The sequence below is a fragment of the Microcebus murinus genome, chromosome 3 (assembly GCF_040939455.1).
Source record: "Microcebus murinus isolate Inina chromosome 3, M.murinus_Inina_mat1.0, whole genome shotgun sequence".
NCBI lineage: Eukaryota > Metazoa > Chordata > Mammalia > Primates > Cheirogaleidae > Microcebus > Microcebus murinus.
Window position 1 is genome coordinate 60,152,132 of NC_134106.1, and position 25,043 is coordinate 60,177,174.

The 25,043-nt window shown below is 35.2% G+C and overlaps 1 protein-coding gene and 1 pseudogene across 2 annotated transcripts in view; one reads left to right on the top strand and one right to left on the bottom strand.

Annotated features, from left to right (window-relative positions):
- The window catches only part of EXOC6B (exocyst complex component 6B), a 563,942-nt gene that overhangs the window by 397,669 nt on the left and 141,230 nt on the right, over positions 1–25,043 (bottom strand). The window lies entirely within an intron of this gene.
- LOC109730591 (Y-box-binding protein 1 pseudogene) lies at positions 15,969–16,967 on the top strand (annotated as a pseudogene).

Consider the following 25,043-nt stretch of genomic DNA (forward strand, 5'->3'; position numbering starts at 1 on the left):
TCAGGCCAGGTGTGGTGGCTCACTCATATAATCCTAGCACTTTGGGAGGCCGTGGTTGGAGGATCACTTGAGGTCAGGAGTTCAAGACCAGTCTGAACAACATAGCATGATCTCATCTCTATGAAAAATAGAATAATTAGCTTGGTGTGGTGGCATGCACCTGGAATTTGAGGTTGCCGTGAGCTATGATCACACCACTGCCTTCATACCTGGGCAACAAAGTGAGACCCTATCTAAGAAAAGAGGGGAGGGGAGGGGAGGGGAGGGGAGGGGAGGGGAGGGGAGGGGAGGGGAGGGGAGGGGAGGGGAGGGGATTTGTATACAAAAAAAAAAAGGACTTTCATCAGTGTGGATAAAAAGCTACCCTCATTCACTAATGTTCGTGAAAACCAAAATTCTTCATTCAAGAATGTTCATCATAAGAGTTGTTTAAAAAATAATTTTAAAACCCATAAAACTACCACCCAGATGATTACTACTAATATTCTGGTGCATGTCCTTCCAGATATTTTGGACGCACGCAAGCGTGTGTGTGTGCACGCGCGTGTGTGTATGTACAAACATATTTGCATATATACATACAAATATATAACCCTATTTATATATAAATATGGCTAGGAGAACTGGAACTCAGATAGTCACCTTGGAACTGGAGGTTGCACTGACAGATAGAAGAGCACCAAGTTAGAAAAAGACTGAGTCTCTGATAATTTTGTGGAATAAAGTCATTGGACTAGACATGAAGAATCTACCATAACAATTTCACATGAGAGAAAAATAAAGCACTCAAAAGCACTCAATAAATATTAGCTATTATTATTTTTGAAGAGTATTTACTTTCATAAAAATGTTCACAATATACTACTAGATTGTAAAAGCTAGTCATGCAGAGATTCACAAAAACACTCACCAAAAGAATATCAGTAGTCACCTCTGAGTATTCATTACATACAATTTTTATTTATTTTTCAGTTATTTCCCAGGTATTCTACATTAAGTATTATTCTTGTAATTTGAAGAAATAGATGTATAAGCAAAATATATTGGAAAATGAAGTCCAAAGAACAGGTTAATATCTGGCACAGCTCTTTCTCCATGAAACACACTGAAGGTAACAGAAAATCATTTTCAAAGAACCAATATAGGTATGCCTTTGATCTTTAAAGGATCAATCTACTCTGAATTAATTGGAGTAGAGAGAAGGAATCAAAGATAATCCTATACCATAGTAAAAATAAAACTAATTAAAAATAAAAAAGGGCCGGGCGCGGTGGCTCACGCCTGTAATCCTAGCTCTCTGGGAGGCCGAGGCGGGCGGATCGTTTGAGTTCAGGAGTTCGAAACCAACCTGAGCAAGAGCGAGACCCCGTCTTTACTATAAATATAGAAAGAAATTAATTGGCCAACTAATATATATACAAAAAAATTAGCCGGGCATGGTAGCACATGCCTGTAGTCCCAGCTACTCGGGAGGCTGAGGCAGAAGGATCACTTGAGCCCAGGAGTTTGAGGTTGCTGTGAGCTAGGCTGACACCACAGGCACTCACTCTAGACTGGGCAACAAAGTGAGACTCTGTCTCAAAAATAAATGAATGAATGAATGAATGAATGGACAAAACCTAACATGTAAAAGCCATAAAAGCTCAATAATTTAGAAGGACCAAAAGAAATTTCTTAATGATAAGTGTACCAAACATTACTCTCTGCTGAAATAATTTGTAATTGTTAGTTTCATGGTGGAGCTCTTTTGTTTTTCAAATATTATAATTATCCAGGGAAAAGCAAAGACTCAGTTACAGCTGCAATGTTCCCTCCCTCCAACTGCCTTTCTTCATCACCTAATTCGCCTGTCAGTGCTCACCTCTAAGTATTAATTATACACAATTAAGCACCCTGACACCGTAGTACTGTAGTCAACATAGAGTGTCTGCTTGCCTTCCCTACATTATTGACTTTTGATTGTTATAATTTTAATTGGTGAGAAACTGAGAAAAAGAAAGATTAAGAGATATAAAAACATTTTCTAATAAGTGTATATATTTTTATTGAGTTAGTAATTTTCACTTGTTTACAAGCATAGTTTTATTATGTTTCACCTTAGTTATCATGGTAAAATAATCAAGAGTTACGTTTGGTTTAAAAAGATTAGTTAGCTTTGCTCTATAATCAAAAGTTCCCTTTAGTTTAAAACAACAACAAAAACACCTGTGTATTCTCTTAGGAATTGCCAGGGGGAAAAGTCTCATTTCTTTTTATTAGATAATGGTGAAAATTATGCATTGGCTGACAGAAAATTCAGAGTAAACTTATTTACTAAAATGAACTTTCTTAGATTCTTACATCAGTTTCCTGGTATTTATTTCCTCTACCTTTTAGTTATACCTTCTATCCCCCATCATTTTCATTACTACATTTAATTCATTTAACTCCAGTATTTGTAGATCTGTCTTTTCCGAGAAGGTACCTCAAATTATTTTTAAAGTAGGCAGAAACATATAATAAATTAATAAACAAACTGGAATATACACAATACGAAAACAAGCAATATTTTGACTATAGCCTAAGTTCCAAAAAACAACCTAAAATAAGATATTACACTCCCATTTGAAGAATATAAAGTCACATAAGAAGCAAATATTGGGCCAGGTGTGGCAGCTCATGCCAGTAATGCTAGCACTCTGGGAGGCCGAGGCAGGAGGATTGCTCAAGGTCAGGAGTTAGAAACCAGCCTGAGCAAGAGTGAGACCCCATCTCTACTGTAAATAGAAAGAAATTAATTGGCCAGCTAAAAACATTAGCCGGGCATGGTGGTGCATGCCTGTAGTCCCAGCTACTCAGGAGGCTGAGGCAGGAGAATCGCTTGAGCCCAGAAGTTTGAGGTTGCTGTGAGCTAGACTGACACCACGGCATTCTAGCCCAGACAAGAGAGTGAGACTCTGTCTCAGTAAAAAAAAAAAAAAAAAAGGAAATATCGCACATGGATTCTCCAGCCTTCAATCAGGTAACTACTAATCTCTTACCCACTATGTAACAACAGGCAACATCCTCTCCACCTATCCATGATTCATTTTATACTGAATTTTTATAATTTTTTATTCTAATTATTTTATCATAAGAAAGTTGAAGAAGTATGCTAACTGCGGCATGTTATTTCCCCAAGTCTACATAAAGATTCTTTATCTTGTTATTCCAATATAAACAGGCTTTTAAGAGGTGTTTGTTTTGGGGGAGAATTTTTTGCATCCAAAATTTCACTATTGCAGTGACCACAGTGCTGGCAAATGGATCCTGAGCTGAAAGCAGAACAAGATTTCAAATAATATATAATCACTTCAAGAACACATCTTTTCTTCTTTTATCCTACCAAAGACAGAATTTTGTTCAAGACCCACAAACTGTCAACTTCTCAGCATACTCAAAATCCCACTTAGCTTTCTATTGTAAACAGTGTAGTATTTCGCTACCACATCAATAAATAAAATTCTTGAAAGAAACATGTTTGTTTGATTCACATTTGCTCTGCATATGCCAATGAACCTAAGTATTTGTAATGTTAAACTCTTAAAATCTTTAACTTACAAAAGGGTGGGGCAATCTGAAAACGACAAAAGGTCTGTCCTATGTAGACTAGTCTGGATAAAACCAAAATAAGAAATCATAGCATAAACCAGTATGGTAGTCTGTTTTACTAATCCACCCCACTCTCTCCTTTTATCAATCTTTTTTTAGAGTGAGTATAAAGGATTGGTTATTAAAACACAGTCTACAAATAGGTGGTACTATCCTAATGTTTAAAAAACATGATTTACCTGATCAAAAAGCTAAAAGAAAAAAGGAGAAAGAAATAAAGCTCATAGTAATTAAATTATCTTAAATACAGTGAACAATAGATACTTACTCCATGTATTTCCAGTGACATTTATAGATTGGTATTAAGAAAGCACTCTCCTTTCTCAGCCTTAGGAAAAGTAGCCAATTTCTATTCTCTTTAATAAAAAAACAGTATAAAAATGCTCATTCTAAGGGCACAGGTAAAAAAGAATTATCTATCGTATCTTTGGAATTCCATTCAGGAGCAGAGTACAAACTCTATCCTAATTCAATGTCTCGTAACAAAAACTTTGTCTTCACCAACACATTTACCTATTAATTGTCCTATTATGGAATATTTTCAATTGTAACTATGGCAATATAATGAGCTCATTCATTCTATGATTATTTAGTCTATATATAAGATTGGGTGGTTTGACTCCATCCCTGTAAAATTTCTTTAAAGGAGTCCAGTTCCAGGTAAAATGAAGTAATAAGCATATTCAAACCTCTCTCCCACTGAACCCAGTTATCAAATCTTGACAGAAGGCATGGAGCAGCTATTTGAAGACTCTGAAAAGGTAAACAGTAGCAGGCAGATTAAAGAAAAAGACCAGAATTTGAAGTACCATGAAACTGGCAGTAAGTTTACCTATTTTTCCCCCCCTTTTTATGTCTCCCAGCCTGAACTCAATGTAACAGAAACCTGGAAGTAGGCAATGAAGCTGCAAGTCCAGCCCTCTATTTCTGGCTCAAGGAGAAGGAACAGGACTACCTAATACTCAGAGAAAGTACAGAAATGCTCTTTCTTTTGTCCATCCCACCAGTCTATAAGCAATCTCGAAGCAACTGTGGCAGTGGCCACTAATGGCACCCCACAGAAGCTCAAACTCTTAAGGGTGGGGAACCTCTCTTTCCATTCAGTAGAACTGTGGTTCCAACAGGGAGGACTCAAACTCTAGTTCTTTTTTCTTTCTCTCTGCCCTCCCAGGGCTTGGCTCAGGAAGAAGGGACAGTTGAGAAAGTCCACACCAAAATGGAGTAATAAAAGCCCCACCTTTCTAGCCAGACAACAACAACAACAACAAAAAAAAAAAAACAGGAAACTGAAAAGTACCTGCTTAATGCAATAAGGCAAGAATGAGAAATAAAAGGTGCATACAGATTAGAAAGCAAAAAAAGGAAACTGTCCTTATTCACAGATGATATCACTATCCACTTAGAAAATACCAAGGAATCTCTAAAACACCTCCTACAACAAATAAGTGAGTTATGCAAGCTTATACAATATACGGTCAACACACAAATATCAATCATATTACTATAAACTGCCAATGAACAATTAAAAACAAAAAATTTTAACAGCTCAAAAGAAATATGAAATAATTGGTATAAATCTGCAAAACATATATAGGATTTAGATACTAACAGCTACAAAATGCTAGTTAAAGAAATCGAAGGAGACCTAAATATATGGAGCAATATTAACATACAGTGTTCATGGACTGGAAGACCCAACAAAATAAAGATGTCAATTCTGCCCTATTCGAGCCACAGAGTCAATGCAGTTGTAATTAAAATCCAAGCAGGATTTTTTTTGTAGATATAAACAAGCTGATTGCAAAAGATAGAAGAAAATATCTTCAAATCACTTATCTGACAAAGGACTTATATCCACAATATAAGAACTAGATATATTCTCAAAATTCAAAAGTAAGAAAATAAACAATCCAATTTAAAAATGGTCCAAATATCTGAATAGACACTTCACCAAAGAGAACAACTAAATGGAAAATAAACACTTGAAAGATACTCAAGATCATTCATTAGTCATTATGGAAATGCAAATTAAAACCACAATAACATATCACCACCTGTATCTAAAACTTATGAAAAAAAAGCTGACACTACCAAGTACTTACATAGAGCAATTGGAACACTCAGACATTGCTGGTAGGAATACAAAATGGCACAGCCATTCTGGAAAACACTTTGGCCATTTTTTAAAAAGTGAAACATACACCCACCCTATGACCCAGCAATCCTACTCTATGGTATTTACCCTAGATAAACGAAAACTTACATTCACATAAAAACCTATACACAATTGTTCACAGCAACTCCATTAAATGAAAACAACCCAAATGCCCTCCAATATCTGATCAAACAACTTGTAATACATCCATACAATGGAATAATACTTAACAATAAAAGGGAATGAAATACATACAATAATTTGGATGACTATCAAAGGCATTATTCTGAACAAAAGAAGCCAGTCTCAAAAATGCACATTTGTATGATACTGTTTATATGACATTCTCAAACACACAAAACTACAGTGATGGAGACCAGATCAGTAGTTGTCAGGGGTTAGTGATGGGGAAAGCACATGACTATAAAGGAATAGCACAAAAGGGAGTTTTAGAAATCAATAAGAAAAAGATGACTGAAAACCCCAAAACTTGGAGATTACAAAAGACTTCTTAATAACATATGGGTCAAAGAGGAAGTCTCAAGAGAAATTAAAAATAGGCTGAACTAAATGAAAATGAAAATACAACTTATAAAAATTTGTGGGATACAGCAAAAGCTGTGCTTACAGGGAAATTTAAAGCTGTATGATTCAACTATATGATATTTTAGAAAAGGGAAAAATATGGACATCAGTAGTTGCCAGGGATTGGGAGAGGGAGGAATGAATAGGTGTAGCACACAGGGTTTCTAGGACAGTAAAACTATTCTGCATGATACTGTGATATATGTCATAACATATTTGTTCAAACCCATAGAATATACAAAATGTAAACCCTAATGTAAGCCATAACTTAGTTGTTAATAATGTATTATTATTATATATTATTGGTATATATGATTATTATACATTGGTTCACCAATTATAAAAATATATCACTTAAGCTCTTACATTATTAATGGGGAAAACTGTTATATGTAATAATAGTATGTAATAATAGTTATATGTAATATATACATAATAGTTATATGTAATAATAGGGGTTTTATTAAGGGGAAAACTGATGAGGGTGAGGGTGAAAGGGTATTCAGGAACTCTAACTTTCCTCTCAACTTTTTTGTAAACCAAAATTGCTCTAAAATATAAAGCCTACTAATTTTTTAAAAAGAAACAAAAAGCCATTTATTACTTAAATATGGAAAAATAATTATAAATCCTGGGAACTTTGGTCACCAGCATCTCGAGAATACAACAGCCAAAAGTTCTAATCATTGTAAGTGACCAAGAAATTCTCACAATGCACAAGCAACAAGCGGGAGGTTCATTGCCAAGCTTTCCTTACCGAAAATGTATCATAACTGGTCATAGAAATCCAAACTAATAATAATTAATATCTCTTGTATTAACCTGTATGGAACTATAGACCATTCTTCTAAGTGAAGTATCATAAGAATGGAAAAACAAACACCATATGTACTCACCATTAAATTGCTACTAATATATCAACACTTATGTGCACATATGGAAACAACATTCATTGGAAATGAAACAGGTTGTGGGGGGACAAGGGGATGGATAAATTCACACTTAATGGGTGCAGTGCACACTATCTGGGAGATGGGCACACTTCTAACATTGACTCAATGGTACAAACGCTTATGAAACCAAAACATTTGTATCCCCATAATATCCTGAAATTAAAAAAAAAGAAATCTAAACTAATAAAGGTCGTTCACTTTTAAGAAGAGGAGAGGGGAGGGGAGGGGAAGGGGAGGGAAGGGGAGGGCAGGGGAGGGGAGAACAAAGTTAAAGAAATGATTCTGATTTATAAAAGGGGTGGAGGGGTGACTCCATTTTCACATATGTGTATGTATATATATTTCAGAGCTCAAAAGAATAGAAGGAATTATTAATAACACTAAAATAAATATGTCATAACCACTAGAATCGCAGATTACTTAAATGTACACCTATACAATTATAGAAACACCAAACCAAACACAATCATGTCCTGATAATTCAAAAAATGTTAAAACATGACACCATAATCTGCCATAGGTTTCTTCTCAAAGTTCCCTTTAAAAAGGAGCAACAAAAACAGAGATCAAACATGGTATTATGTCTTAAACTAGGGATCTCTATACACTCTGTGTGTTGGGGGAAGGCATGTTTTGAGAAATGTGGGAAGGTTTTGTTATTACAATAATTAGTAGGTAGCCAGGCACTACTGCCAGCAGGCTGAGCCAGGGGTGCTAGAAAACCTGAAAAGTGTGGGATTGTCCTATAAAAGGAAGAAATGCCCCACATTCCTCTCAACTGTCTCCATATCCCAGTGGACATTTATGTAAGCCAAAAAAAAAAAAATGCCTATAATTAGTTATGTGAACCCATAACTTAACACTAGTATTGATATAAACATATTTTTGGCATAGCTTTAATGTACACTAAGCTTTCAGAAAGAAGTGCAACCACCACATAAATGAAGGGAAAACTATATTCCGTAGTATGTTCAGGACTTTACAAAAAGTTGTTTATTGAACTCAGAAAATTAAGTACCAATAGAAATGCTGCTAATGGTATTCAAGTTGCAAAGATTGCATGCTGGTATATGTTTGTACTTTAGCTATGACTGTTAATAAGTATCTAACTATTTCATTATGTGGTCAATATTTCACTATGTATTCAAGCATTTAGATGGAAATATACAATATTTTGTTATAAATTACTTTCATTTTATTTCTCCTTACAATTAAAGCATCATATTATCTTTTGATTGTATAGATAGAATTATTTATGAATGTTATTATTTCATGACTATAAAAGGGGCATTATAAAATATTCCTTATAAAAAAACAGAATTAGGTTTGACAGGGTTGAACCAATACATTGGACAATATCATTTCTTCCATGAAATTCTGCAATAGTCTCTCAATTAGGTCCCTCTTTGTTTAATCAGGCTTACATACTGCTTACCAGAAAGCCTTCCTAAAAGACAACCTTGATCATGCCCCATTGCTGTTCACTAAACATTTGACAGGGCTGACAGGTAATAGCCCAAATCCTCAAAATGGCATTCAAAACCTTGTGTGATATGATCCTATTATTTGCCCAATAATCTTGTCTATAACTTTCTCTGCCTCTCACAGTGAAAACTTTCTTCATTGTGGAAGAAGCTAGAATGTTTCTATCTTCCGGCTATTCTACTTTTTTACTGAATACTCTTCTTAATCTCTTTTGCTGGCTACTCTTTTCCTCATCCTTTCAAAGTTAGAGCTCCTGTGCTCAGTTCTTGGACCTCTTTTTTCTCTATCTATACTTACTCTCTAGTTGATTTCATCCAGTGCTATGATAAGTCTCAAAATTATATTGCCAGCTTAAAGCCTGTCTCCTGAACCCCAGGCACAAAAATCCAATCACCCTACTCAACATTTCTACTTAGATGTCTTACAGGTATCTCTAACTTAACATGTACAAAACTAAACTCTTGACTCCTCCCAGCAATCCCCACAGACCAAAACCTACTCCACATTCTTCTCCATCTTCGATCAGAGAAGTTTCATTCCTTCAGTTATTCAAACCAAAAGTTTCAGTCATTCTTGATCTCTCTTTCTCTTACAACTCACTTAATCCATGTATAGGTTGTACACGCAAAAATATACTAAATCCAGAAAGCAACCCTTCTTAACACCTCCACCAATATAGCCTGGTCCTTTAGCTATAGTCCTCTCTTGCCTATATTATTAAAATTACCTCCTATCTGTTTTCCTTATTCTACCCACCCTATATTCTATATAGCAGTGAGAGTGATGCATTCAAAGGGTCAAAAAAAGTGATCTATTCTTTTCATGGTCACATCCTTCAATGGACTAAAAAAAAAAACACAAAAGAACAAAGAAATGAAAAGTTGTTTTTTTGAAAAGACAAATAAAATCGACAAACCTTTAGCTAGAATAACTAAAAAAAAGAAGATCCAAATAATTAAAATCAGAAACAAAAAAGGAGACATAACAACTGAGACTACAAAAATACAAAGAATCATGACATACTATTAGGAACAATTATATGCCAACAAATAGGAAAATCTAGAAGAAATGGATAAATTCCTGGACACATAAAATCTACCAAGATTGAACCATGAAGAAATAGAAAACCTCAACAAACCATCAACAAGTAATGAGCTCGAAATCATGATAAAAAGTCTTCCATCACAGAAAAGCCCCAGACCTGATGGCTTCCTTGCTGAATACTATCAAATATTTAAAGAAGAACTAATACCAATTCTATTCAAACTCTTCAAAAAAAATTGAAGAGGGAATGCTTCCAAATTTGTTCTACAAGGCCAGCATTACTCTGATAACCAAAACCAGACAAGGACACAACCAAAAAAAACAAAACTACAGGCCAGTGTGTGTCACCGATCAACATAGATGCAAAAATCCTTAACAAAATACCAGCCAACCAAATTCAACAATGCATCAGACAGATTATTCACTATGATCAAGTGGGATACATCCCAGGGACACAAGGATGGTTCAACATTTTCAAATCAATAAACATGATATATCACATTAACAGAGCCAAGAACAAAAATTATATGATCATTTCAATAGGTATTGAAAAAGCATTCAATAAAATTCAACATTCCTTTATGATAAAAACCCTCAACAAACTGGAAGGTATAAAAGGATCATACCTCAAAATAATAAAGTCCATATGTAACAAACCTACAGTCAACAACACATCGAACAAGGAAAATTGAAAGCCTTTCCTCTAAGATCTGGAACAAAACGAGGATCCCCACTTTTACCACTTTTATTCAACAAAATACTGGAAGTCCTGGCCAGAGCAATTAAGCAAGAGCAAGAAATAAAGGGCATCCACATTGTAAAGAAAGAAGTCAAATTAGCCTTGTATATAAACTGCATGATCTTATATTTAGACTACTCCACCAAAAAACAGTTACAATTGATAAACAAATGCAGTAAAGTTTTAGGATACAAAATCAACATATAAAAAATTAGTGGCATTTATATATGCCAAGAGTGAACAACCTGAAATAGAAATCAAGAAAGCAATCTCATTTACAATAGCTACAAAGAAGTATAGAATACTTAAGGTGATGGATATTCCAATTACCCTTACTTTACTATATGAATGCATCAAATTATTACATGTACACCAAAAATATGTGCATCTACTAAGTACCAATTTAAAAAAAGAAAATATGTGAAAAAATAATAAAAATAATACAACAATAAAAAAAAATTTTCTTAAACCATTCCAATGGCTTCCCTGTTACTCGAAGGTGTTTACACTGACTCTGAAGGCCTACATCAGTATTTATCAACCCTAGATACATATTAATATCAGCTGGGGTGCTTTTAAAATATACCAATGCCCAGGTCCCATCCTAAAAGATTCAGATTCAATAGTCTAGAGTGTAGGGTATTGACATTTACTGAATAAATGTGATTTTCAATAATATGCCCTGCCTTTCCAACCACAAGGGTGCCCATACAACCCTGGATAGCCAGAATGCCACAGTCTTCTGGTCTTAGTTTAGAATTGAGAGTATGATTGAAACCAAGTCATTTCCTGTACTTTTGTTGAGGTTATCTGGAAAAGTATATGGTTAATGTTGAACATCATATAAGCTTAGAGCTGCTGAAGGCCACCTTTGCCACTGTGTCAAAAAGTTTCCTTAACAATGAAATCATTGCAAAAAAAAAAAAAATAGATATTATTAGCACACTAGACCCCTATATGCTTAAAGATAAATCCATTCCTGGAACTTTGAATTATGTGCACCGTAAATTCCTTCTTCTTTTTTTTTTTTCTTGGTTTCGGTTTTTGTTTTGACTAAGGTAATTTGAGTTGGGTTTCTATCACTGGAAAAAAATAACTTTAATTACACTTATAAGCACATATTTAGTTTTTAAATCCTTTAAGATTTAAGTCTTTTACCACCATCAACCTTTAATTAGACAATAAGACCCAAAAGCACAGAGAATCTACTTTCCTCATACTTGTACCTATCACATTAATAGTACAATGTCCGATGTATAGCAGATACTGAAATATTTATTGACTGACCAAACGAGGTTTTTTTAACATACAAAAGTTCCCTTCATTTAGAAGTATTACTTAAGAAGGATTTTTGCTTTGGCTGAACAGACAGATTTTATGACTTTAAAGGTTTCTGTACCACTTTGATTTTATGAGAATCTATGATTTCTTTATGTCAGTGAGTTTCACTAGGAAGTCCCAGTTATCTCATTTCCCTATCTCCCCAGTTTGGTCCTTTCAACCGCCACTAATCAAGCATACTCCCAATCTCCCTTCCACAATAACACCCTCCTGAAATTTCTTTCAGGTCTTGCTCTATGATTAAGAAGATTCTACCTTTCACAGATGATCACATTCCCCATCTTCAATAGTGTCTCAAATCCAGAGTCCTATCTCTTATACATATTATTTTGTTAATTAATGGGCCTTGGAACCAATGCTATCTGAACATTCATTATTTTTCCCTTGTCATACTCTTGTCCATACACATTAACATAAGATGCTAATGCCCATTTACTTCAATCAGTTATGTCTATCCAATGGTAATGATTCATATACCTTTTAAAGGGTTGTGCAACTGACTGAAAAGCAATATTAAATGTTTATCTGTTTTAACTTACAAAGTCCTTGAGAGTAGACAAATGTCAATTTAAGTAAATTGCCCAATGCACAACAAAAAACGTGGCTAATAATGATGCTTAAATGTTTCCTAAATATATTTTTTCATATTTTTAGGCTAATATCAAATTCAGATGCCTATCTTCTCTACAAAATCAGGTTGATTTTTTTTATACACCACTCAAAACAAGCACCACCAAAATATCTTGCTTCACCATGATTTGTACAGGTATAAATCCAACATAGTACAATCCAGAGGAGAGTTATTGATAAATACTATTAATATATGATCAGGGCATATCAGTTCAAATTGTTCTTTGAACTTTGTACTGACTTTCCATGTTTGGAACTTTGTAATGCAAAATTGCCACAGTTGATTTTAAAAAATACATAAAAAGCTGAACAACGTCTTTCCCAGTTTAAAGATAACATTTAAACATTCTATTAGTCTGATGTCATTAAAAAGAATCTCCTGAAAAATTCACCATTAGAAGCTGGGATTCTCTATAAATAACTGACTGTGCAAACTGGATCAATTACTTGTGGAATCTTTATGGCTCATAAGATCCCCTGAGGCGGTTTCAAGCAGCTAAATTCCTTGAACTGGCATGTCAAACAATAGGATTAGAAAAACAATGTACAAAATACAAATTTTTCTACATATACTCTATTTTTAGCTCAATATACTTAATGTGGTGCTTTCTTCTATGTTATACTAATATAATACATCTCTGGTACTTGAAACAAGGTATAGCTTCCTCTGTAGTAGAAATTTTTTAAGCAAAAAAAACAACAACAACAACAACCCCCCCCCAACATACACACCTTCTCAATGGCTTTTACCAAAGAAGTTCTCATTGAATAAAAGGCAGGCTCTGGAAAACAGCCCTTATGAAGGGTTATGGCATGAACTGACAAAACTCTGAACCAATATGTATGCATTTTATTCTCGTTAAAAAGAAAAGTAGGTTTTCAATTTTTGAAAGAAAAAAATAAGTTTTACTTATAAGTCATTCTTAGTCTTTAGAGAATGCTCTGGCCATTTTCTGTCTCTCAACTCAGAACTTCAACCTTTCAAATAATTTTTTTTAAAGGTTCAAACACTACAAAGCATCTGATTTAGTGAAAAGCACTTTAAATACCTCTCCAAGTACTCCCCACTGGATCAAAATGTCATAGAAATGTTGTAAACACTATCAGTCATGTTCCAGAGAACAATTTAAACAAACGTTGTTTTGCTCTTTTGTCTGGAAAAGTAATTTCTGAAGTGAAGAGTTCAAAACTTTTAGCCCTACATACTATGCAGTAAGAAAAAAAAAATACATCTTTTAAGCATCAGAAGCAGAATACACAATAGGCTTTGTCTTGTTAAACAAAAGAACATGCTTTTCTTTTCAATCACTTCCAGCTGTATGATCTGGCCCTCGTGGAATCAGAAATTAACAGCATATGGCATCTGGCTACCTGCACAGACTGCATATAAAATTTGAAGTCTTCAATAAGATTAACGGGTCTAGTGGTTGAAAGTGGAGGGGGAACCACCAAACACCATTTCTTATACAGAGGCAATAACCCTAACTAAAGAAGGCAAGAAAAATCATCCTTACTAATAAGATGTCAACTATATTCTTGTGAAGTGACTCAGATCACCAGATCTTTCTACCTCCTAGGCAACCAAGATACTATACTGCCTACCTGTTTTGGTTCTCAAAAAAGGAAGGAATTTCTACCAAACACCCAGAACAAAAATATTCTGAGTTAACTCACTTTATTACATACCAGAGTGATACTGTGTATCCAAATGAGCCAGAGAGAAGAAAACTCAAGTGACTATCATTCCTATCATAAATAAATTCTATTAAATATTAACATCAGAATGTCAAAATACATAGAATCCTGGACTAAGAGGTCTTCAAGGGTCTTCCAAAATAAGCCTATTGCAGATAAAACATTAATTTACCTTTCTAATTAAGATCAGTGTACCAAATCTGCTAACTCTTGGAATATATTTCAGTGTTTCAGAATCTACACAGCCCTGAACTCTAACCTGATTTTCAGCTGGCATAACAAAGAACTTCATTCCTATAGTAAGGATAGGGATGGGGTGAATGAGTGCAGGACAGTAAAGAATAACTATCATGAAATTTATAAGAAACAGCTGCTCAAAATAGTGAAGACTGATTTCTTTTCTCCCCCTCCCCAATTATTTCCTCTACAGCTTCATACACCTAACACCTTCAAATCTACCCTTCACACTTTTAGTCCTATTTATACTTTCATTTGGACCTTCTCTAAAATACTCTACATTGAACTTCAGTGGACCTGAAAGTCAAACTGTGCTATATTCTTTGACAGTTTACTTCATAATTTCTTGAGGAAAGAAAAAATATAATTTATTAACAAATATTATAGGTGGGCTTAAAGGAATTTCATCAAAAAGTTTAATTCTGCCCTCAAGTATTTTGATCTTATAAAAGAGTTTTCAACAGTGCCTAACATGAAGAGAGAGTAGGAAATACAAAAACATTCAGAGGCAGAATTAAAGTCTCTTACAGACATATAACTCAGAAAAGATGGACAAATAAAAAGATGGACAATCCATGAAAGAGTTAACTATTTTAGTATTTTTAAGGCATACATGGTCTAAGGACAATCAACTGCTAGAACTCCCAAATCAAAGGTTCTTTTAGTGACGATGGGGGTTGCTAGATTCCAGTAGAACTATCTAGATTAAAAAAAAAAAAAAAAGGCAAAAACTTAAAAGAATAATAAATGTGTTTTCATCTCTCAGATTCTCTCTCTCCCCATAGTTCACACCAGGACCCGGACAGCCTGACAACATCAATGTATTGCACACCCTGAGGCACTAGGTCAAATGTAGGAATCTATCTATCACAGCTGCTAAGGTTTTATCTTCACTTGAAACTTCAGAAATGTAAATGCAATGTATCAACAGCTGTTCACACTTTCAATTTTTTCTTGCAAAGCTGGTCCTGAAATGTGGCTTGCTAAACATTTGTAGCACAATTACCAATTTCTGTTTCAATGCCTATAAATACTGCTGCCACTAGTATACAAATCTGATTTCACTGCCCAGTAGTGAAACAGCCTGGCTGGATTGGCACTTTAGGTCACTTTAGGAAGGAGATAGGGCTGCTTATTAAGCAATGGTAGCAGCCTGATAGCTGAAACACACACAATAGCAGTTTGTTTAAATTAGGAACATAGATATACTAACATATCAAATTGGCATGTAATATGAATTCTTAATAAGTGTACTTCATTAAAATTTGCAAGGACCTACTACTGTTTTGTTACCTGATAGGCTTCATGAGATACAAAAAATACTAGCTCAAGACGCAATCTCTGAGTTCCATCGGTAGCGGGAGCGGAGAGCAGACCCCAGAGTGCCCTGTGCAGCCCCACCGCCGCTGCCGGCCTAGTTACCATCACACATCCGGAGGAGCCGCAGCTGGCCCCAGTCACCATCACCGCAACCATGAGCAGCGAGGCCGAGACCCAGCAGCCCGCCCCCGCACTCAGCGCTGCCGACACCAAGCCTGGCACCTTGGGCAGCAGCGCAGGGAGCGGTGGCCCAGGCGGCCTTACTTTGGCGGCGGCGCCTGCTGGCAGGGACAAGAAGGTCATCACAATGAAGGTTTTGGGGACAGTAAAATGGTTCAATGTAAGAAACGGATATGGTTTCATCAACAGGAATGACACCAAGGAAGATGTATTTGTACACCAGACTGCCATAAAGAATAACCCCAGGAAGTACCTTCGCAGTGTAGGAGATGGAGAGACTGTGGAGTTTGATGTTGTTGAAGGAGAAAAGGGTGCGGAGGCAGCAAATGTTACAGGCCCTGGTGGAATTCCAGTTCAAGGCAGTAAGTATGCAGCAGACCGTAACCATTATAGACGCTATCCACGTCGCAGGGGTCCTCCACGCAATTACCAGCAGAATTATCAGAACAGTGAGAGTGGGGAAAAGAATGAGGGATCGGAGGGTGCTCCTGAAGGCCAGGCCCAACAACGCCGGCCCTACCGCAGGTGAAGGTTCCCACCTTACTACATGCGGAGACCCAATGGGCGTAGACCACAGTATTCCAACCCTCCTGTACAGGGAGAAGTGATGGAGGGTGCTGACAACCAGGGTGCAGGAGAACCAGGTAGACCACCAGTAAGACAGAATATGTATCGGGGTTATAGACCACGATTCCGCAGGGGCCCTCCTCGCCAAAGACAGCCCAGAGAGGACGGCAATGAAGAGGATAAAGAGAATCAAGGAGATGAGACTCAAGGTCAGCAGCCGCCTCAACGTCAGTACCGCTGCAACTTCAATTACTGAGGCAGACGCCCAGAAAACCCTAAACCACAAGATGGCAAAGAGACAAAAGCAGCCGATCCACCAGCTGAGAATTCGTCCGCTCCCGAGGCTGAGCAGGGCGGGGCTGAATAAATGCCGGCTTACCATCTCTACCATCGTCTGGTTTAGTCATCCAACAAGAAATGAATATGAAATTCCAGCAATAAGTAATGAAGAAAAGGCCAGGCGCGGTGGCTCACGCCTGTAATCCTAGCACTCCTGGAGGCCGAGCCGGGCAGATTGCTCGAGGTCAGGAGTTCGAAACCAGCCTGAGCAAGAGCGAGACCCCGTCTCTACTATAAATAGGAAGAAATTAATTGGCCAAGTAATACATATAGAAAAATTAGCCGGGCATGGTGGCACATGCCTGTAGTCCCAGCTACTCGGGAGGCTGAGGCAGGAGGATTGCCTGAGCCTAGGAGTTTGAGGTTGCTGTGAGCTAGGCTGACGCCATGGCACTCATTCTAGCCAGGGCAACAGAGTGAGACTCTGTCTCAAAAAAAAAAAAAAAAGAAAAAGAAATGAAGAAAAGATTAGAACTGAAGACCTTAAGTGCTTGCTTTTTGCCCATTGACCAGATAACTAGAACTATCTGCATTATCTCTGCAGCATGGGGTTTTTATTATTTTTACCTAAAGATGTCTTTTTTGGTAATAACAAACGTGTTTTTTAAAAAGAAAGCCTGGTTTTTCTCTATGCCTTTAAAGGTTTTTAAATTGTTTCATATCTGGTCAAGTTGAGATTTTTAAGAACTTCATTTTTAATTTGTAATAAAAGTTCACAAACTTGATGTTTTGAAAAAAGTCAACAAACTGCAAGCACCTGTTAATAAAGGTCTTAAGTAATTAAAAAAAAAAAGACGCAATCTCTGTCGTCTAAAAGCAAACACACTAACAGGGTAACTCATAAAATTATTCTGGGTTATCAAGCTCTTTGAAACCTAACAAAATTTATGGACCCTTTCCCCAGAAATACATGCAAATACAAATAACATTGCATAGAATTTCAGAGGGTTAGTGTACCTCCTGGACCTAGTTATAATTATTCTTTCTGCCAAATTTCCTTTCTTCTCTCATTGAACATAAACTTTTAAAAAACATTATCTTAATAGATTACAACTAAGAGACCCACATTTTCTTTTGTTTATCTTTAAAATATATTCTTTTAAACTGGGAATCTAATGACATTTCCAATTTAAAAACTGGTAACTCCACGGGACTTCAGTGATGGCATAAAAGTTGTGAAATGAGTTGGGAAGAGGTGACAGAAAAAGTAAAATGTGCATTCATAATTGGAGAAGACATGCTGGAGAAGAAAGAAAAAAAGAACTAAAATATATTACATCTTTGAAGCTGATAAAAATGGCAACAGAAGATTTCAAAAGAGAAATGGAATATAATCAACACTTAGCTAGAGACAATGATTATGGTAGGACTAGCTATAGTGATCAGTCATAGGAAGGCATGCAGTACAAAGATTAAGAGCACAGGCTCTGAACAGGTGAACCTGAATTGAATCCTAGACGAAAACAAACTTTTTCTTTTACAAAATTTGGATAAAGTTTATAGATTGGCTTAGAGTACTATATGAATATTAATTTCCTCATTTTGATAATGATTATGTAAGAGAATATCTTTTTTTTAGAAAGAAGTCATTGTGTCTACAACTAAAACTATGGAAAAAATAATGTGTATAATATAATAAAAGAAAGATAAAGCAAATATGGTAAAATGTTAACATTTGGGTAATTTATTAAAAAGTGTATATAGACTTGTTTGTGCTATTTCAGCAACTTTTCTATATTTCAAGAGAAAGGTTCTAAAAAAAACTCATAGGCTCTGGAGCATGCATGGCTGCCTTGGTTCAAATCCTGGCTCTGCCACTGAATTAGTTATGTAACCACAGGCAAGTACATTTTCAACCTCTCTTTGCCTGTTTTCTCATTTGTAAAAGGAGACAATAATAGTACTAGCTCAAGTTGTTGTAAAGAATAAAATGATAATCAGAGAATTTATGTAAAGTGTTTAGAACAGTGCCTGACAAATAAGTAGCACTCCAATCTTCATTATCATTGTTGTTATTCCTTTCCAAATATAACCCTTACTCCATTCCCATTTCACCGCACCATTCTATCTTTAGATCAGGTCAATTCTAGGGGGAAAAAAAGACAGAAGCAAGCAAACAACAGAAAAAGTCATGGTTCTTCATCTTTAGCTACAGGGTTAATGATCCTCAGTGTGGACTCCCTCTTTTAACCTATTCTCCGATTGCTGTCAGGGGTATCTTCGATCTTCTTACACACAATTCTTTATACATACAACTCTGATAAATGGATGCCTTCATTAAAACCTTCAATGTTAGCTTTAAGGTTAAAATTCCAATTTCTCTAATTAAGTAGATAAAGCCCATCATGATCTGGTGGCAGCATACCTCCTTATTATCATCTCTCAACACACTTCCACAAATGTACTCTTCACTCAGACCTCAAAAAGCTCATAGTCTTCTGAACACAAACCTCCAAGCCCTGAATATTCTCTCTGCCTATAACCTTTATTTATCTAGCCAATTCATATTCATCCTCAAAATTTAGTCTGATGAATTGCCTCTGAGAGCACACCAAAACATTGCCTCCAACACAGTATCAAAGGATAATCACTTATTAGTCTGCCATGCTTATTAGCTTCTAAGTCTTAAAGGCAAGAGTCTTACATGTCTTTTAAGTCTCTGAATCCCAAAACATAACTTGATATAGCACAGGCTTTCAATTAGTGTTGAGTAAATGAATCTCTTGACAAGAAAGCAATAATGTGTATCGTCTCTTATCCATACCCTGACCTATTCCTAAAATCCGATGTGTGTGTGCAATAAGGTAATCTATTGGGTAACAAAGCATTTCTCAAATGCAGAGGGATAATACTTATGCCAACTGTATACTTTTAGCAAGTATATAAAATGTTAGCCATGTACATTTAAATCATAAAAAGAAAATTAACTCTATGAATCAAGAGTTCAGAAAACATAGATGGCAGTGTAGTTGGTAAGAAAGGGGATTCCCCTGAACACATATTCATGGATTTCTTAAAAGACATCAGTCACAACAATAGTGTAGCCTTAACTTGTTAAAAACAATATAAATAATTAAAAATGCTTTCATTGCCAGAGGCATACACCATATAAACTGACAACTCTTCCCAGTCCCTTCTCAAAACTAGCCATGAAATAGAAGGAAGGCCTAATTTCAGTTCATAAAGTTATTTCTACCCAGAGTATCTGAAAAAAAAAAAAAGAACTAATACAATCTGTCTGAAAAGACTTTTAATCTTGCTAGTCACAATAGCTGGTTAGTTCCTAGAATCAAAGTCTTGACTAGAGTTCCCTTTCCCACCACGAACTGGGCAAAAACACATGGCCAAATAAAAAAGGTGCTAGAAAAAGGCCCTTGAGCCATATTAAACACAATGGAAATAACGTTTGAAAATAGTATCCTTCCCAGCTGGGTAAGAAATACAATGGCTCCAACCATCTGCTCTTTCTTCCTAAGATTCCTTTTACATAAATGAGCAGACTAACATTATTTATTCCATTCAAGAAACAAAATTCTAGGAGTTGACGATCACAATTTAAACCAGATTAAATTCAGACAGTAACAAGAGAAAAAGTGTACAAACTCCTAGACATATTCTGTAGGTTTCCTTTTTATATCATATTTTCTACATCTTTTTCCTCTTTTTATCTTTTTTAATTGCTATCCTTTCTGTAAGAAAATTCACCAAGAAGCTTCTTGAAAGAAAATATGTTTTAAATAAATTTTGAAAGGAATGATGATAGGCTCACATAAACCATCAGGGTGACCATAAGAGATAAGAAGAAAGCACAGGAGAAAAGAACTATTTATTCCATCAATAATTTTAAAAGATTTAAGTTGTCTGTTGACAAAGTTACAGTATGAATATTTAAACTGATTTGCTTCTGACTTTATAAATGTAACTAAAAAGAAAACCATAAGGCAGAAATCCTCTTGATTCCACACATAAAATAGAAAGGTTATGAAGCTATTCCATGGTATTATTTTATACACTAAACCTCCAAATCCTATTATAGGACTGCACATAAAAACTGGGAGAGATATACCCTCTATAATTATTCTTTCAATGAACCCCTATAAAGTTCTCATGCAATTCTAGGGTTCTGGGAAACAACATGTAAAAACCATAGGAACAGTTGTCTATTCCCAACTGCAACTAATTTACTGTACTTCTTAGAATACTAAACTCTATCAAAATTTGGCAATCTTGCTTCCCAGGTATACCACCAAAGGACTGACGAGCAATAAAGCCATACTAAGCCTTACTTAAAAAGTTTTTGCACAAACCATCACATGCACTCCCAACATACTCTACCAAGAAAAATACTTACTTTGAAAGCTTTTAGCATCTGATTCAGTTTCACTGGATTATGAGTTCCTAGAAGGCATAACTATGTCTTTTTCATGTTGGATTCTCTACCTTCCTCAACCCTGTCCACTCATAGCTCTACATGTAGCAGATGCTAAAAAAAAGTGGCTGCTTTAAAAAAATTAGAAATAATCCAATATCCAGTAATAGAAGAATAGTTAAATTATGGTATTTTATATAATAAACCTTTAAAAATAATTGCTATATTTATATTTATGGACATTAAATATGCCTAAGATATGAATGAAAAATCCTATAATTTGTATGTACAGCTCAAGCCCATTTTTGCAAATACATATATATCGACCTGCAGGTATAGATAAATAAATGGTTTTCATTTATACATAAACAAAAATCTAAAACCTTCTCACCAAAATGCTAACAGTGGTTATCTGTGGGCAGTGGGATGTTGAGTGATTCTTACACTCCTGTTTACATACACCTTATATAGTATATGAAATTTTTAAATAATCAATATTAATCTCTCCCACAGATATCAAAACAATAAAGATATTGTCCAACTGGAGGGAAGGAAAGTCAACTAAATTTAACTTTCTATCCAACAACTATTCTTTTTTCCAAATCTCTGACATGACTTCAGCCCTGCTATCCCTTAGGTCCTTGCTCCTTTGTCACTTAATTTATCATTCTACCTTTTTGTCCTGCTTTTCTTTGTGTTTTCTTCACTCACTGTTTCACCCATGTCCAACAGTAGGGTAGAAAATTCACTATCTGGGCCAATGCCATTTGTTTTTATGTCCCTTCCATCTTTTATTCCTCATTTCCCACACTAAACCAAAATAAATGTTGACTATAATGAGGTAACACTACATACCCACCAGAATAATTAAAATTAAAAAGACTGATAATAAATAATATTGCCAAGGAGATAGAGCAATTGAAGAAACATAAAATGGTACAACTACTTAGCAAAAAGGTTCAATTCTGGGTCTCATAAAATTCTGACCCAGAATTTCATTGCTACGTATATTTACCCAAGAGAAATGAAATGTATGTCTACAAAAACACTTGTGTAAGGATGTTCATAGTAGCTTTATGTATAATAGCCAAAAACTGAACATCCTAGGTCTCCATCAATAGGAGAATGAATAAACAGTTAAAGTTCATACTAAAGTGTACTACTGCATTAATAAAAAGGAATGAACTACTAAAATATGTAACAACATAGAATCTCCAAATCATTATGCTCAGTGAAAGAAGCCGTACATAAAAGGGAATATACCATATGATTCCATTTATATGAAGTTCTACAATAGGCAAAACTAATCTACAGCAGAAAAAAATTAAAACAATGGTTACCTCTGAGGAGGTGAGAGGAGAGGACTGAGTGGAAAGCAGCATGAGAGAACTTTCTAGGTAATAGTAATGTTCTATATCTTAATAGAGACTTAGGTTAAGTGGCTATATACATTTGTCAAAAACTCATTTCAGATTTGTACATATTATGGTATTTAAAATTTACTTCAAAAGAAAACATAAACAAATATTAAGCTCTAATGTTAGCATGCTTAAGCGTTTACAGGTAAAGTGTAGTGATGTCTCAAACTTGAAATGCATAAAAAAGTGATTGATTAATGGCTAATAGATGGGCAGATATATAATAAAGTATTATGAGATGTTAATTATAGATCTAGGTGGTGAGTAAATGAGTGTTGACTGTACAATTCTTCTAACTGTTCTGTATGTTCAATTTATTTTTCAAAATAAAATGTTAAGAAGAAAATAGTAAACTCTCATCTTCAACACAAATTATATTTTGCTGTCTCCAGAAATATACAGTCTCATTTTGTGGCAAGCAAAGTCAATTTTCCTTTACTCAGACCACTAGGCAGGCACACTCTGCACACTACTTGGCAGTGGAGTCAGAAGTGGCAAACTTCCTTCTGGGCAAACTTGCTAGGAAGGAAGACTGGTCCCAAAGGAGGAGTCAAAAAGGAAACTCACTGGTGCAAAGCAATCAAAGAGCAACTACACTACTACTGACTGTAAAGCACCTTTGGTAACTGCTTTCTCTAGCCAAAAAACCAACAGCACTTTTAATCAGTACTAAATCCCCTTTAGGGGAGTCTGCCACCACCACCCAAATATTCACTAACATTCTTAGGCTGCTCTTCTACACTAAGTACAACCAGAAGTACCTTCTAACAAAAACGCACACAGCTTTGAATTGTAGTATGGGACAGATTTATGGAATATGGAAGACATTAAAGTATTCGCTTTCTCTCTGCAAATAAAGAGTGCAGACTCATAAACAATGCCTGAAAGGCATTTCAGCAGCTTAATCCACGCAGGACATGTTTTGCTTTTTGAGACAATCAGGAACTGTTGGGTACAGGAAGCCATAAACAACAAGAATTTGGCTTAAGAAGGAGAATAGAATAAATATTTTTTATAGAAATCACTTAACATTTTTTGAAGGGGTTTATTTATATGTGACAAAGCCTACAAGACACAGCTTGTACATAAGCAGCAGCTCTTACAATACATCTAATATTGATTGACTTCTCACGACAGTGGCACCAAGCAGGACCAGTCTGTCAGCATTTTCCATCAACAACTACATTTGCTGGGCTTAATAATTCCTCTTTTCCAATTTTCTCCAGACAGAGAAAACCACTTAACTGGTTCTCGGCATTCAGGCTCAGCCAAGAGTTTTTCTTTTCTTTTCTTTCTTTTTTTAAGTTCCATCGTACAAGAAGTCTGGAGTTTGGTAGTAAAGTGGATTTCCTTAGGAAGGCTCAGTCTTTTAAGACTTAAGGACAAAAGAAGCATGATAGAAAAACCATCCACGGAATTCTGTAACTTAACAAACATGCCATTTACAAAATTTACTGAGTTAATAAAGTTTAGGATTGAACAAAACAGGTAATATCATGGGGTGGAGACATTAGTATCTTTTAATATTTTTAATAGATATCTTACAATGTACAATTATAATCTGAGACTCCTACTGAAATAAAACATCTTACAAATAAGGCACAAATTTTTTGCCAAGGGGTAATATCTGGAAAAGCCCAAGTTTCAGAGATAAAGGATTACTGTTCTGTTTTGAGATTTTTATATAACTATAAGCAAGATACTGAATTCTCCATTAACCACATCAATAAAATTAACCAGACATTCTAAATTATTTATGTTCAAAGATTTGAACTTCTCATCTATGCAATAGTAAGTATGGTTGCTATAATCTTATTCCTTCTTATTACAAAAGAATAAACCCTGTGTAATACATATAACATTTATATTCCAATGATGATATTCAAAATATCCTAAACAAATAGAGAATACATATCCCATACACACTAAAATCAAAAAATGTTAGTTTCTTCACCAACTTTCACTTGTGTTTTTCTAACTTGATAGTATTTTATAGATAATCTAGAAGGAAATAATTGCTTAAAATATTTTTTCCTCAGATGCTAAGAAATATATAAATTGTTAAGTACTGGGGCAACTACTCTAAGCAACCTATCATTTTGTTCAGTAATGCTAGCTGTACTGTCTTATTATTTTTTCTTTGGTCAACAATAACTTCTATGACTTCGAGTAAGGATGGGAGATTAAACATATGCACTGAGCTGAATTCTTTCCTCAGAACTCCACTAAAAAAACCTAAATAGCCTTTCTTATGCACAAAATCAAAAAGCACAGAAGACAAACTAACAGCACAAAATTCTGGAAATTAGCCCAGCTGGTAACTAGACAAAGCAAACAGTGGAGAAAGACAAGAGGT